Here is a 14,430-nt window from a genome sequence, read left to right as displayed (position 1 = left end):
TTTCAAATTTCATATGGCTCTGGGGAGTAGTTTCCCCGTGCGACAGGCACCCGGAAGAAAACTTAAAAAATTTATTTTTTGAGGCAAACTACGCGGCGTCTGAATTAAAATTTCAACAGCGGCTGCTGCCTAAATTACACCTTTCAATATCTTTCAATATTCACTATGTTGTACATCGTCGGAATTCCGAACAAAAGAGAACACAAATTTAACAAAGTTTTGTTTTTTCCTTATTTTTTATTAAGCTTAATAAAGTCGCTACTTTTAAGAATAATAAACTTTGCATCTTCCATTTGTTAAAGGAAATCATATTATATTCCAAATCCTAAAAACATTGTACAAAATATTCCAAGTAATAAAAATTGTAAAAATTTATTTTGTACACAAATATGTAAATAAACATGTATTAATCTATATCAGCAGATTAAGCAATTATCAATCTCGTGGACTAGGGTTTTCAACTCTAATTTTTCCTAACTTCCACTTTGCTAAATGAACCGGCATAATCGTGCATAAAGAGGGGCCTGATGAAAGGGAAGACAGAATACAATCCCTCACACAGTCGTGCAGTATCCCAAGCTTATTTTTAACGTGCAGTCGATGCACCTAGGCTTACCAGCCTCGCTGTAGGAATTCCATACGCATACACGATATTACATACGTCGCATATAGGTATACCTATATGCCCATACTACTGTGACAGTATCGCGCAGATCATGTGTAGATACATGCTCTCACGTTCCCCTCGGGCCGTGACCCGACTGCGCACGAGCCGTGGTGAATTCCATCGTGCGAAAGGGCCCCACGTAGAAGCCAATGCACGTGTGATGCAGGGTCGTGTTGTTAGATGGGTCACAAAGAGCAACTGCCCAGACAATGGGCCGGCGTTATAATGAGTTCGTTATTTTATTAGTAGCGACGCGTCTACGACGTCAACGAACTCACACACCTCGTATATAAAATGAGCTACCAAAGTATTCCTACACGATTCAATTTACAATTTCACGCACGTCACATATTTTTAGAAGAGAACATATGAAACTTTCATTAATAGAAATATATAATCAACTTTGTTTTTATTAAATTATGAATTTATTACGTATTGTTCAGTATGTGAAGAAATGAAAAATCAAAATTGTCTCTAATATTATTATTAAAATGGAAAATAACGAACAAAAAAAATTACGGATCATTATATGTATGATCATTGTATATATACTTATACAGGATATTACAAAATGGTCAAGGAAAAAAGTAATTTATTGTAGATTACTTTTTGTTAAATTTTTCTCAGCAAAAATATCGCGAAAAGTTATTATTTTAGTTATAATTCTTCAAATGTTAATATTTCAGAATCTAAGCTTCAAACAAGATTTTATTAAAAGTTCAAAATATGGAAACCAGAAATAATATATCATTGTTCACCCATGTATTTTAAGTTATTCGCGAAACATCGTTAATTTTTAATAACTTTAAAAACTCGACTAGTTCCTAAAAAGATTAACACTTATCCGATTCCGACATCCTGTATAAGATAACATTATCAAAAATAGCAAAAAATCTCGTCGAGATATACCAACTTATGTACGGTGCATCACATTGCACATGTGATACACTGGTTTAAAGATCGTATAGATTGGTTGGAATAAATTCCTCTGAGAAAGTGCACTCAAGCGAATCTATTCCGCTTCAAAGAGCATAAACGCCATACGGCGCACGAGATTCCACACGCGCAACCGTGGGATCGTAACACGTCCTCGTAGGATAGTTCTTGAAATCGCGTAATTGCCTTTGATTTATGCAGCATTAACCGGAACTGTCTGTAAGACTCCGGTCTGACTCAAGCATAACTATCAGGAAAAAATATTACGTAGGAATATAATTTTTAATTATACAATTTATCACATTTATGAATATATAACATTTGCAAAACAATTTAATTAACTGATCATAATATTTTTTTGCACTGACGAGTAAGTATTCAAGAATTTTTCGATCGCATAACTTTCAATATACCTTTACTAATTTGATAGTATTAAATATAATATTATCGATCAATACAAAATTATTGTCTAATAAATAAAAGAATTAAACATCTAATTAGAAAAATAATCGCAGTTATGTCATATTATTGTCTTTCGTGAGAAATGAAATATAGTGTAAAATAAGAAAATATTTTTCTTGTGTCAAATAATATTGTATTTTTCTTCAATCAAAGAAAATATCGATAGAGAAATAATGTCAAGAATTGTCAAGAAATTATTAACTCGCAATACATATAGCTTCGTTTCAGTAATACAAAGTTTCGATCCGTGGTGGTAATTAGATAAATATTTAAAAGGTTCAGAAATATATTACAAACACGCGTCACTTCCGACTATATACGATAAAATATATGAGATTTATGCAGCATCTCTGCATCTTCCAACGTTGTAGTCATAGTTTTTAGTTATCTCCATCGGTTTCACAACGTAAATGCATGACGTTGCACGTGTATGTGTAGCACGTATTCATTTTATCTCAAACGGGACAGGGATGCGGCTATCGCGCACCTTGCAAAGGAATGTCACAGAGTCATACTGAAATTGAAATGGAATCTACGACTGTAGCAATAAGACGATAAAAACTATAAATTCATATCGCAGATGAAATAAATAATAAAAATGAGATACTTCGGAATGATAAACATCGTCAGATGCATCCATCCAATAATAATTTCCTTTCAAGAGAGATTTTTTTAATATTACATTTATTTAATATTTTAGATCTCTATTATAATATTCTAAAATGCTAGAGAGTGAAATTTATTGATTAATTTGAAAACTTTTCTTCAAGATTTCTATGATATATATCTACTATGATAAATTAATTATTACATAAAATAAAAAAATTTATATAAAAAATGATGTTGAAAATATAGTAAGGAAAGATTGGATGGTATTGAACAATAGTTAGTATTGGATAAAAATTGTTTGAAATTTTAGACGCGTGACAGTATCTATCGAGCCACCTGTGCACATGAAAGCCGGGACCTCCCATATTGAGAATAAAGAGAATATCTTTTGTGAATTATTGTGCATTTTGCTGTTGTTTATGCCATAGAATTAACTTAATCAATCAGTCACATCATTAAATGTCGAATTTCGTTTTCAGTTCATCAATATAAACAATATCTATTATATTTTAAATTATGGATTTAAAACCTTTCTTGTTTTAAAACGGTTCGTTTCCTCGATTATTTTCTAGTTGCGCGTTATTTGGGTCATTCAGATATCAGACAATGAAGTGGCAGGTGATATCGAAGCCTAAGCAGTCAACGAGACTTGGCTTCTGACGGCTTTTGTTGTAGGTGAAAGTAGAAAGACAGACAAATGGAAAGAAGAAAGAATGATAGAGAATCTAAGAGATACGAAAGGTAGAAATAAAGAAATGACGAAAAGAGAGGTGAGTGAACGATATTCTGTTTCGAAATGTACAATACATAAGATGGATTAAAAGCTATTAAAACAGGGCAGAGATAGCATTAAAATCATGCACAATCAAAATAGTGGAGTCTATATTAAAAAACTTTTTTTTTAAGAATTTTAAGCACGACTATATGTATGAATACATCAAATACGATAAAGAAAATACGCCAAAGTTAGACGTTTCGAATAATATATTATATATTCTTTAAATCAATTTATTTCAAACGTGATTGCGCGTCGATATTTTCGGACTTTCAACACAATCATTCTGAAACGCTAATAATCTCCCTAAATAATTTTTTTTTTTAATATTTCTATCCAACATCCTCCAATTTACAAAAATAAGAAAATATAATTAAAAAATGTAAAACTCTTGACTATCTCCATTTTTATAAAAATACGATTACAAGAATGTTTTGGTATAGTAAGAACAATGTTTCATATCATGTACATGTATTACTTAATTTTTGCCGTTCAAGAAAAAGAAATCTTGAAAAAAAAATCTAAGATATCCAATACCATCCAACTTATTCTCCTAATATCCAATAATATTACATTTAATCAAATTTTATTTGAAAAAAATAAATTTCAAGTTAATCAAAAAACATATCTTTCACTAAACAGTTCTTTTTCTTTTCTATTTCCTGTTGCGTTATATAATCGAAAAGGAATGCGCTCGACGATTTTTGACTTTCCAAATTTCATGTCAATAGAGAATGTTCAGGTCCAAGAGTAAGATTATCTAAATTTATACGTACGCGGCCTGGTTAAACAAATGACGGTGCATCGACGTGAAATCGTGGTCGGGTGCTTCAGGGCTGTCTCGAAGGCAGGGATCGCCCCGTTCACCACGTTTTCCCGGTGCCGTCGAACCGGCGCGGCGCGGACCGGAATCTGGCGGAAACCGGTACGACGGGTTCCACGGTCAACGGGTACCCCGGCCGATGCGCATGGTGCACGACTTCCCGTACTTCTAACTCATAAACGAGACAGCTCTCGTGTACTTGCTCGTAAAAAATTCTTACGGCGATCGTGGGCGCTTCTCGTCGAGCGTGCTAACGCGAGTACACGTGCGTGAGTGCACGTGCGTGATTCTTCACTCGGCCCGGGTATTCCATCTCAAGCGATCTCGCTTATTAATTCATTGATCCATGATACTACGCCATGAACGGATTATAACTTTCCTACTTGAAGGAAGTAAAATTTCTCTTTTTAAGTTAGTGGATAAATCTGTGAAAGTGTGTCGTAACATAAAAATTTGTGTAAATGCGATTGGAAGAAGATTAGTAGAGTGCGTGCAAAATAGAATTGTGAAAGCGCGTTATCGAAATACGAATTGTCGATCAAAAGTATGACATTGTAACTTGGATGTTAATAATTTATAAAATAAAGCGATGGGATGATTTTATATATTTACATATACAATCTTCTTTTTTTATCATAAATGAAAATATGTTAAGGAAAGTATTTTAATATTAACCATAAGCAAAAATTATATTTTAGTTAATACAAGAAGCTAATTTGAGCTAAATTACACAATATGCGTTTGTATTGTGCCAATAAAACAACCGTGGTTTCTCTTCTTATAAAGTAATATAAAGGAAAGAAAAGAAAAAAAGATACGTCAATATGGAGTGCAGTAATATCAAGGAAAAACTCGTAACGGGGATATGCATTATGAGGAAGTAGAATAAACATATCTGCAACGTAATAGAAGAAGCTATTAGTTCCGCTTATTTAACTAATGACGGTTCGCGCTCGAATGATACATTCGGATATTTCTACCAATTAAAACGTATTGCGAATATTGTACACATCGCGCATATATTAAAAGTTATGCACGTATTTAATTACTCTGATAAAGGAATGCACGCGCATTGCAGAAATTCCCGTCACGAGCGAGCCCCGTTGCTTCAAACAAAACGGAAACGCCGTGTAAAGTAAATGTCCCAGTAGCCGGACGTTTAAGCATTAGGTTCTCATAAATAATACAATTTATAGTATCAAAAAGGTTTTTAATATAAATATTTGTATTCATTTGAAAACTCAAGACTCCCTTAAGCAAGGAAAAATTATTTGAACCCACTTATAATAATTATTAATTAAAATATTTAAATAAATAACAGAATGCGTCAATGTACCAGTGGCCGGACAAGCCGATCGGACACTGAGACGTAATTGTCCCAGTGTCCGACCACAATTGGAAAATTAATAGGCTGACGGAAAATAATATAAATAGATGTTTTTAATGACAAAAGACAACTAATTCAAATTGATCTTTAAGGTAAAAAAAGTATTTGAGATTAATATTAATATAAATAAATAAAGTTTTGTGTAACTGTCGGGACATAGGTACTGTCCGATCTGTGACTGGACATGTACCTATGTCCATTTACATAACACTTTATTTATTTAAGTTAATATTAATCTCAAATACGCTTTTTAAAACGTAATATTAGAATTTAATTGTAATCTTTAAATGCAATTAAATTATAATAGTGTAATAAAGCATTTGAGATTAATAATAATAAATTTTGTATAAGTGTCCGGACACTGGGACGTTTACCTTACGTCGCGTAACATTGTAATCGTCGTCAATAACTAGCGGATGCTAGTCTCATCAGACTGCTTTATAAACGCAAACACGTTAATTTTATTAATAAAAAGATCACGATTGCAAGGACAGTCTTCATTACGTGCAATGTATGATAATTACATGCACTTTATCATCGTATTCCGTCGTTGGCGCGATTCCGTTATCGTCAACAATCCACGACAGGAGAACTTCGCATGAGACCGGTTCTTTCACACGACCGGTTTTCGAAAATTGCAATGTGGATGTAAAACCGGTTGACGGAACAAAACACAATCGTAAATCGTAATCACTTTTTTGCCCCCGATGAAAAGTGAATGAACATCCTGAGGAAGTTCAAAACAAGTCCGCCATTGGCTCGCTCGACCAGCGTTCGTGTAAGAAACTTCGGGATTCGGATTGATAACTGTAATTGCTTAATTACCGCAAAGCGTCGGCACGAGATGCAATTAACTCTCTCTCTTTTTTTTTTTCCGGAATAGGTGTACAAAGCAAATTAATTGGATATCGCCGTGCACGCGCCTCTCCATTGTGTTCTCATCCCGCTTTTTATCCATTATGCAGCTGGTACGTGCCGCGTCGCGAGTTTTCGTGATTACAACAGTCGCCTGACTCTTTTCTATTCTTCTACTGCCACTCCTGCATCGCGATACAAAAGATCCGTGACATTTTAGAAGAATTGAAAATGGCATCCGCATGCTGTTTTCCACGGCTTAAGATTTCTCTTGTTGTGCACCGAGTAGACAAAGTGACGTTGTTAAGTTTCGCTCTTGTTTTAAAAATTAATTATACAAATTATTATTTTTGTTATTCGTTCTTCAGTTTCTTCATATTTATAATTCTTCGTAAAAATAATTAAAAGTGGAAAATAATTCATATTGCGAAGCACGGCAGATTATAGCAGTTTGAGCAATCAATATGTTCTTCAATATATTCTTCAATATATTCTTCAATATATTTTCAAATCAACTGGCAATTAAGTAGTTAAATTTATAATAATAATTAATAATGATTCAAATTTATCGTCAAATTTAAAAAACTAGGTTCGAATTTTTACATTGAATATAATTTATAACACACGTTTATTTCAGAGTCAGCGTTTTTAAGGAAGATTGAAAGACGAAGATATTTTGTAGTCCGTTGCCCTTAGAGGCAAATTTTATCGTATACTGTCAAGATGATTTGCGGATGCCTCGAGAATATTTCACCAGACCCGGGACTCTCAAGCGACGCTTTAGAAAGGCTGACAAAGTCTCGCTCGGCACGAGAACAAGTAGAACGGCCTGCTCGAATAACGGCATCCGGGAATTCAGGGCCGTACATTGATAAGAAAAAAAAAATGATCCGCCGGTTCAAAACACCTGCGTTATCTTTTTCACCGGGTGGCGCATCGTGATGAGTACACAATAGAGATGGCTGCTTTTCCGCAAATGAGATTACCGCATCCAACGGCAGAAAAGAAGAAGCGCGCGTGTTTCGTAATTTTCTGTTGTCGTAGATTACGTATTCTTTGCGACTGCCTTACCGTTTCAGCGCTCTTTCGCAATTTATTTTATAGCGACATTGAATTAAGTCCACGTTAATTTAAAATAAAAACAAATGATATAATTTTCTGATGTGAAATTCGCGCGTGTGAAAGTGATGAACTTGCGACATTTTCTGCGAGCACAAATGCTTCGCATATGTCACATATTTTTTTAGATGGATACATGTGAAAATAAAAATTTTGTTCTGCTTTATAATAAAATAGTTTTGCAGCTTCCACGTAATTGCAGTCCAATCTCATAATTAGATTTTGCCTCGCTACGATGATCACTTATTGTGAATAACGGAGATATATTTTAAATTAACAAACAAATAATCTCATCATATTTTTCGAATTTCTTTTTTTGAGGACTTGTTCATCAGCTATTATGCATTTTTATTGTGCGTAGCGCGTACGATACTTAATGGTTGCCTCCAAGATACTAATTTGTAGTGACCATTACGCACGAAATAACAGCAATTATGTCGCCTATTAAAGACAAATGAGTGCAATCACTTCTATGAACTGACTTATATTTCTTCGATAACATTACACAGGCATTAATTACTTCTTATATGCAGACTTATCTAACAATAAGTATGGTTTTAAAACAACAGTTAAGTGAGTAATAACACACTAATGAAAGATTCTACATTTAATAGTATTTAAAATTACTTTAATTAAATTTTTAAAATATTCCATCGTGTAATGCAAACTAATTTACAATGTAAACGCTATTATTTTAATTTAAAAGTCGCTGCTTTATCTTGCCAAATTTTCATTACCTTCATGAAAAATAAAAAACAATATATACAGAACTTACATAAATAATACTTCGAGAATAACTTTACATTGAACGCGTAAGTAACATCATAAATATGTCTTCTTCACAATTAAAAAAGATGTCTAACTTATACTCTATTGCTATTTTTAAACAGAGTTCCGGCTGCTATTTTTTCAATATTGGTTTTTTTAATATACATAATACTATTGAAACTGTCGTTATTTTTTTCATATTAATAGATTGTTGTGCTAACTTCACGGATCGAAAAGTGAGATCTGTGAAGTTTGATATCTTATAAAAAGAAATAATGACAGTTCCATTTTTTATAATTTTACAGTTTCTCGTAAAAATAAAAGTGTTCCGTATTTTTTACTAAAAACCAAAATGAAAATATGACGTGCTAATTTCAAATCTAACACGATATTTCCTGTCTAAAGTACAAGAAAAAAATAAATATTTTCACTTTTGGCTACAGATCCCGTTAGTATCACTCGGGTTCTACCAATATATGTAATTTGAAAACAAAATTTTGACAATTACTAATTTTAATACACTTTAAATATAAGATAGCACGACCACTTGAAGAAAAAATATCATACCGATAATTTATCACAATTCCAGCGACATTTCTCATTATAATTCTAGCAGATATATTGTCGAGATATATATCTACATTATAAGAGTCAGCGGAATGTAACTAAACTTGCCAAGACTGTATTATTTATTTCGTTATTCGTTAATCTATTTGTTTCCAGCTCGATGCTCCGGTAGACATTCCATATCGCGTATCAAGATAGAAATAGAAATCCAAAGGATACATTGCATTCCGATAATGCTTTGAATCAACATTAATTTGAATTCTTATCGCAATGTTATGTTTCTTCGAATCTTGATTTTCACATCAAACCGTTTCTTATTATAAACATTCGTTCTAGTTTCTCCTGAAAAGGTGATTAATGATATGCTTGATAGAAAACAACAATTTTCAATGAGGATATACGGTAAATACTCAATCGAGATACTTCGTGCACGCTCGCTACATAATAAGTCAACTTTCACCTTGAGTAGAGCGAGTGCTTTCGCGTTAAGAGAGAAATCTATACAGGTATAATGATACTGTGTTTTAGACCGAACTTCACCTCACCTTTGTTTCACTGCATAAATTTTCAAGCGAGACGCTCATCTTCGCGCGGCTTAAAATATTCGTAAACCAAATATCCGATAGCGCAGGTGTCACGAGTTTCAGACACAGAACGTTACACAGCTCGCGAATAAAATTAGACAACAGAGATCTCGTCGCTTTCGTCGTGTTCTCTCCGAGATTTTGTTATTATATAACAGCAAAGCAATTTATGTTGATCGTAGTAACGAAAAGATTTTCTATTAAGAAATCCATGTTTTATATATTGTATTTAGATAAGAAATAAAGATTTACTTATTCTTTAATTAATTTTCCCTTGTTTTCACAGAATTCATAGAAAAATAAACCTGAACGTATAGAAGGATTTTATTTCATATTTTCTACCTATTTTCTCACGTAAAATCATCAGTTTCCTGTTAGCACCATCAATAATGGACCACTTTATATGTCACACGCCAGGCAACGCTTCGTTTCATAAAAAGCGAATTTCCGAGTTCTTTTGCAGGTACCATCGATCAAATGGTACTCTCACAATTCAACATCCACTTGATATAATTAAAATGTCATCGAAGATGTTAAATTACTGCCAAGAACTTTTTTGCAAGATTTCTTATAACTGATTTTGTTAGTTTGCTAGATTTCATGTCTCATACGTCGAACATCGCACTTTCTCTCTTATTTCTTAACTAAATAAAAAAAAACCGGAACTCCCGCAGGAGGAACTTCTTCCTAACTTCCAGACACTCGTGTGACTATCATTTACTAATAAATCTGCTTTCAATTTGCTTGAAGATGATAAAGTAACAAATCAGCGTGATAAATATACTCATTCATTTATCTTAAAGAATTCACTTTGCTTTGTGAGTTATCGGTTGTATTGTGAAATATTTCTAATTTTATTTATTTTAAATATGCAAATATTTAAAATTTAATTAACAAAGAATGCAGTTCTAAGAATGAAGAATGTAAGAAATATTCGCGTCGCAAAATGTATGCTATTAATTCATATGCAAGTTTATGCGGTTCTCGTGTTGCGCAAGTATAAAATTCATGTCGTCGCACATTGATGCCGAAGCATTGGGAACCACGGACGCGTGTACTTCATCAGATTACATTTAAAGTTCGATGAACCACATACGCTATTCATGCTCGACGCAAAGAATATCGTTACAGTTCACGAGATAGACATCGGAGAAATCGAACGCGCATAAGAATCCACTCAGATTATTTTCCAACGGAGAACTTTTATGTGACTTATAATCAGTTTGATACTTCCACATTAAAATCTTGAATACATTCAAATATTTATAAAATATTCCATTATCTAAATATCTGTGTATATTTACGACTTTCTGTATGCATCGGTAAACATATATAAACAATTGCAAAATATCGTATGTACGATGTCGTGACAGACATATTTTACGTAAATATATCAACAATTTTGTATACTAATGCACGCGGCATAAATACAACGCTCACAAAATTATCGCATGAATATACATATTGAGCAGACGATATTGAAAGTCATTATATGAAAATTTCGTTATCAGCTGGTCGCAAATACAGTAATACTTCGTAAAAAGTTAAATAATTCAAAACTCGATTACTTTTTTTTTGTGCAATTAGAAAGCGCGGGGAAACTTCCACGATGCTTGCGCGAACGATGTTACATTTAATGATTTCGCCGGCGAAATATTCAGAAAAATCGTACGTAAACAGAACGTTACGCATCGGGTGCAAGGACCTTGCCTTATTATAATACTATAACAGGTTTCGCTGTATCCATTTTTCCACGGTCTATAAGCCTCGTTACGCCTACGTACAAAGAATCACTATTTTATTCCGCGCTTTTAGAGATACCGTAAAAACTTTTATAAAAGACGCGGAGGGATTTTATAATTAGCTATTACTCGAATCACCCTACGTGTTGCTTGGATTCTTCGTGCACTCCGCATGCGGGTATTCGGCTCGTAGGTTCCCGCTTCTTTCCTGTCATTTAGAAAGTAGAATACTCCAGTGACACGTGAGAAATCTACGGTAAACGTTAAGTTGCATGTGTGACCAGGGATGCGTAAAATTTCTAGATTACATGAAACCATATAGCAATGAGAGCTTTTCCTTGTTTTTTTTCTCCTCTTTTATCTCTTTTATCTCTCTGCGATCAGTTAATGAAACAAATTTCATCAATTTCAACACTTTCTCAGCTAATTTTAATTTATTCGCTTATCCAAGATACTCACATTTAAATCGTGCTCTTGAAATTTGTTTTGTTTGCCCGACAGATCTAAATTAAAATCGTATAGTCAGTGTTAAGATGATTTTATCTATGTTAAAAAATTAAGAACTAAAAAGGGAAAATGACATTTCGGATATATAACTTCTTTTAATAATTAAATAAAATCGTAACAGTTGTATGTTAACTCAAATCGATGAGACTGCGAGCGAATGCTCTTATCGGTTAGTAATAAACTTCTTTATACCGAAACCCACCAATCGCAGGCGATTTCACAATTGCCAATAACCGATAACCCGCGTGTATATTAACATAATTTTGATCGCGTCGTACCACGATAATGGACGCGGGACAAAATGCCATGGGAAAAACGGCTATTGCGTAAGGTGCTGAAGAAGCGAAAAAAAAAAAACGCTGAATCCTCATTGAAATTCCCGGGGCAGTGCATTGCTCAAGGCGGTACAGCATGGCATACTATCGTATGGAGACCTACTTTTTAAATGGCTACACGTGATATTTTCTCTCCCACATATATCTTTGCGGAACGCTCCGCAAAACTCGAAATTCAACTTCGCGCATAACGCGACGCGGAACCGGATAACTAAATTGCTGGTTTCACACGTGAATTCACGCGCGGGCCGCCACCGACAGGAAGAGGATATTGCATCTCTGGACTTTCCAAATAAATAATCCCTGTTCACTTATTCGCAACACGCAGATACACAAATTTAACGTATCAGGTATTCTGTGTCTCTTTGTTTCTTTCACCGTCAAAAATATAAAATAAATAATTTGTTGGAAAATTTAAGGATATCAAACAATTCTTCAAATCAAATTTAAAAGAAAGGAATTCAATATGTGACTCGTTTTTCGTATCCCTTTTTTAACTTTCTGTCTTACAATGCAATTCATACAGATACTACAAAATATATTTTTAAGATATAAAATATCTTAAAATATTTTTTATTAATTGCTTATTTAAAAAATAAAAAGTTAATTAAAAATAGAGAAGATTTTAATGACGACCAATAATAAGTTCAGATTAAAATTGCAAATCATCAAACTTCAAGAAAATCGATATTAAGTTTATTTGTACATTACAATCTCTTTTGAATCAAGAAATGTAAAATAGTAATATTATGTAATACTATATTTTTTTCTGTAGAAATAATCTACAAGTGATAAATGACAAGTGCCATTTCTTACTCCTCCGTTTCATCTAAATTTGTACACTTGTCAAAAGAGCGCATCTCTAGGATTTAATGCTGCTGAGAATGACTTATACTAATCGATGAATTATACGCGTCTCGATTGCGACATGGATGTAAAATGTTTCCGCGACCTCCTTCCGTGCGTTAGAAAATCTCTCGCCACAGCATCCGTTGCGCGAGGTATCCGTCGCCAAGAGAGACGACAGAGAATCAGTATCGATCCGGAGTACAGTCCGATTCTAATAATGGGAGCGACCAGACAAATAGTACCTACTTACCCGCGTATAAACCACCGCTCGCACCTCTTTGCCATTCGCGCGAAAAGAAAAAAAGAAGATGAAAAATCCGAAAGTCCACGCGAAGCGACGCGAGGCGACTGCGAGCGCGCTTCCGGTTCTCGTCCTCGATGCACTCGCGACTGTCACACCGACGGTATACAGAAATACAGGGCGACGCGAATCTACCCGACCCAAACATTCGCACGCCGCGACATAGAACGCTACTGAACTGAAGCCTCTCGGGACGCAGGGTCGCGTTGTAGCTTAGTGATCCACCTGTTGGAAACGTCCTCAACTAAAGAAACTCGGATGCGGAATTCAATGATGCATTCAATTCTTCCAATTACAACCAAGTTTTCGAAGTTTTGTTCAATTCACGATACATTTGAAATATATTAGAAATATTTTTGTTTTCCTTTTGCGTTTTCTCTCAAAACTGTTATTTGTGTCCAAACGACGATATTTATAGAAAGCTATTTGTTTCACACATTGAAAGATATTTATAAACGTTTAGAAAATATTTGGACCGTCTGAAGTCTTCTTCTTTTTGTATACTTTTATCGTTCAATTATCGTTCAATATTATATAAATATGGACACTTGCCTCATTTAAAATTAAAACGTTTTTCAGTTGGTACAGTAGTGTTCGAAATAATTCTAAATTTTCTTTATACAAAAATATAAAAGAGTAATAGACCAGTAAAAAGACAAAGTCTTATGTCTCGATGTAAATGTTCAAAAAGCAAAATCTTGTAAATTGATCTAGCATTAAAAAATTTCTTAGCGTCGAATTACACAATTTAAAATTTAAATCATCAAAACATACATTAAAATTATCAAATATATGTATTTCTAATAATAATTTTAAAGTAAAAAGAACTTTTATATTGCTTATATTAAATCTGCTTGTATTCTAATTATACTATAAAGATATTTTATATATATTTCATTCATCTATAATTATTGAAATAAGCGGATAAGTAATTATTTTGGATATCTCACAATTTTTTATCTTTTAGTTAAAATTTAAACTATGCAAAAATTCTTAAAAATATATATACATTTCGGATATCTTTAAGATTGTACATATTTTGTAAGTGAAGCTATCAAAATTATTGAATTTCGAACGTTATTTTGACTTTGGATAAAATAAAAATTTTTTAATTTGTAAAAATTAATTTGAAATTTTTTTAACA

General features: G+C 33.3%; 1 protein-coding gene across 2 annotated transcripts in view; it reads right to left on the bottom strand.

Annotated features, from left to right (window-relative positions):
• Positions 1 to 13,440, bottom strand: part of LOC108721948 (guanine nucleotide exchange factor for Rab-3A) — a 28,420-nt gene extending 14,980 nt beyond the window's left edge. For both annotated transcript variants that reach the window (XM_018446791.1, XM_018446793.1), the window contains exon 1: positions 13,236 to 13,440. The gene's annotated coding sequence lies outside the window, so the exon portion shown is untranslated. The remainder of the gene's footprint in view (positions 1 to 13,235) is intronic.
• Positions 13,441 to 14,430: the final 990 nt, after the last annotated feature.

The sequence above is a fragment of the Mycetomoellerius zeteki genome, unplaced genomic scaffold (genome assembly GCF_001594055.1).
Source record: "Mycetomoellerius zeteki isolate Tzet28-1 unplaced genomic scaffold, Tzet1.0 scaffold188, whole genome shotgun sequence".
Lineage (NCBI taxonomy): Eukaryota > Metazoa > Arthropoda > Insecta > Hymenoptera > Formicidae > Mycetomoellerius > Mycetomoellerius zeteki.
Note: the sequence above shows the minus strand (reverse complement) of the source record. Positions and strands in the feature narration are given on the sequence as shown.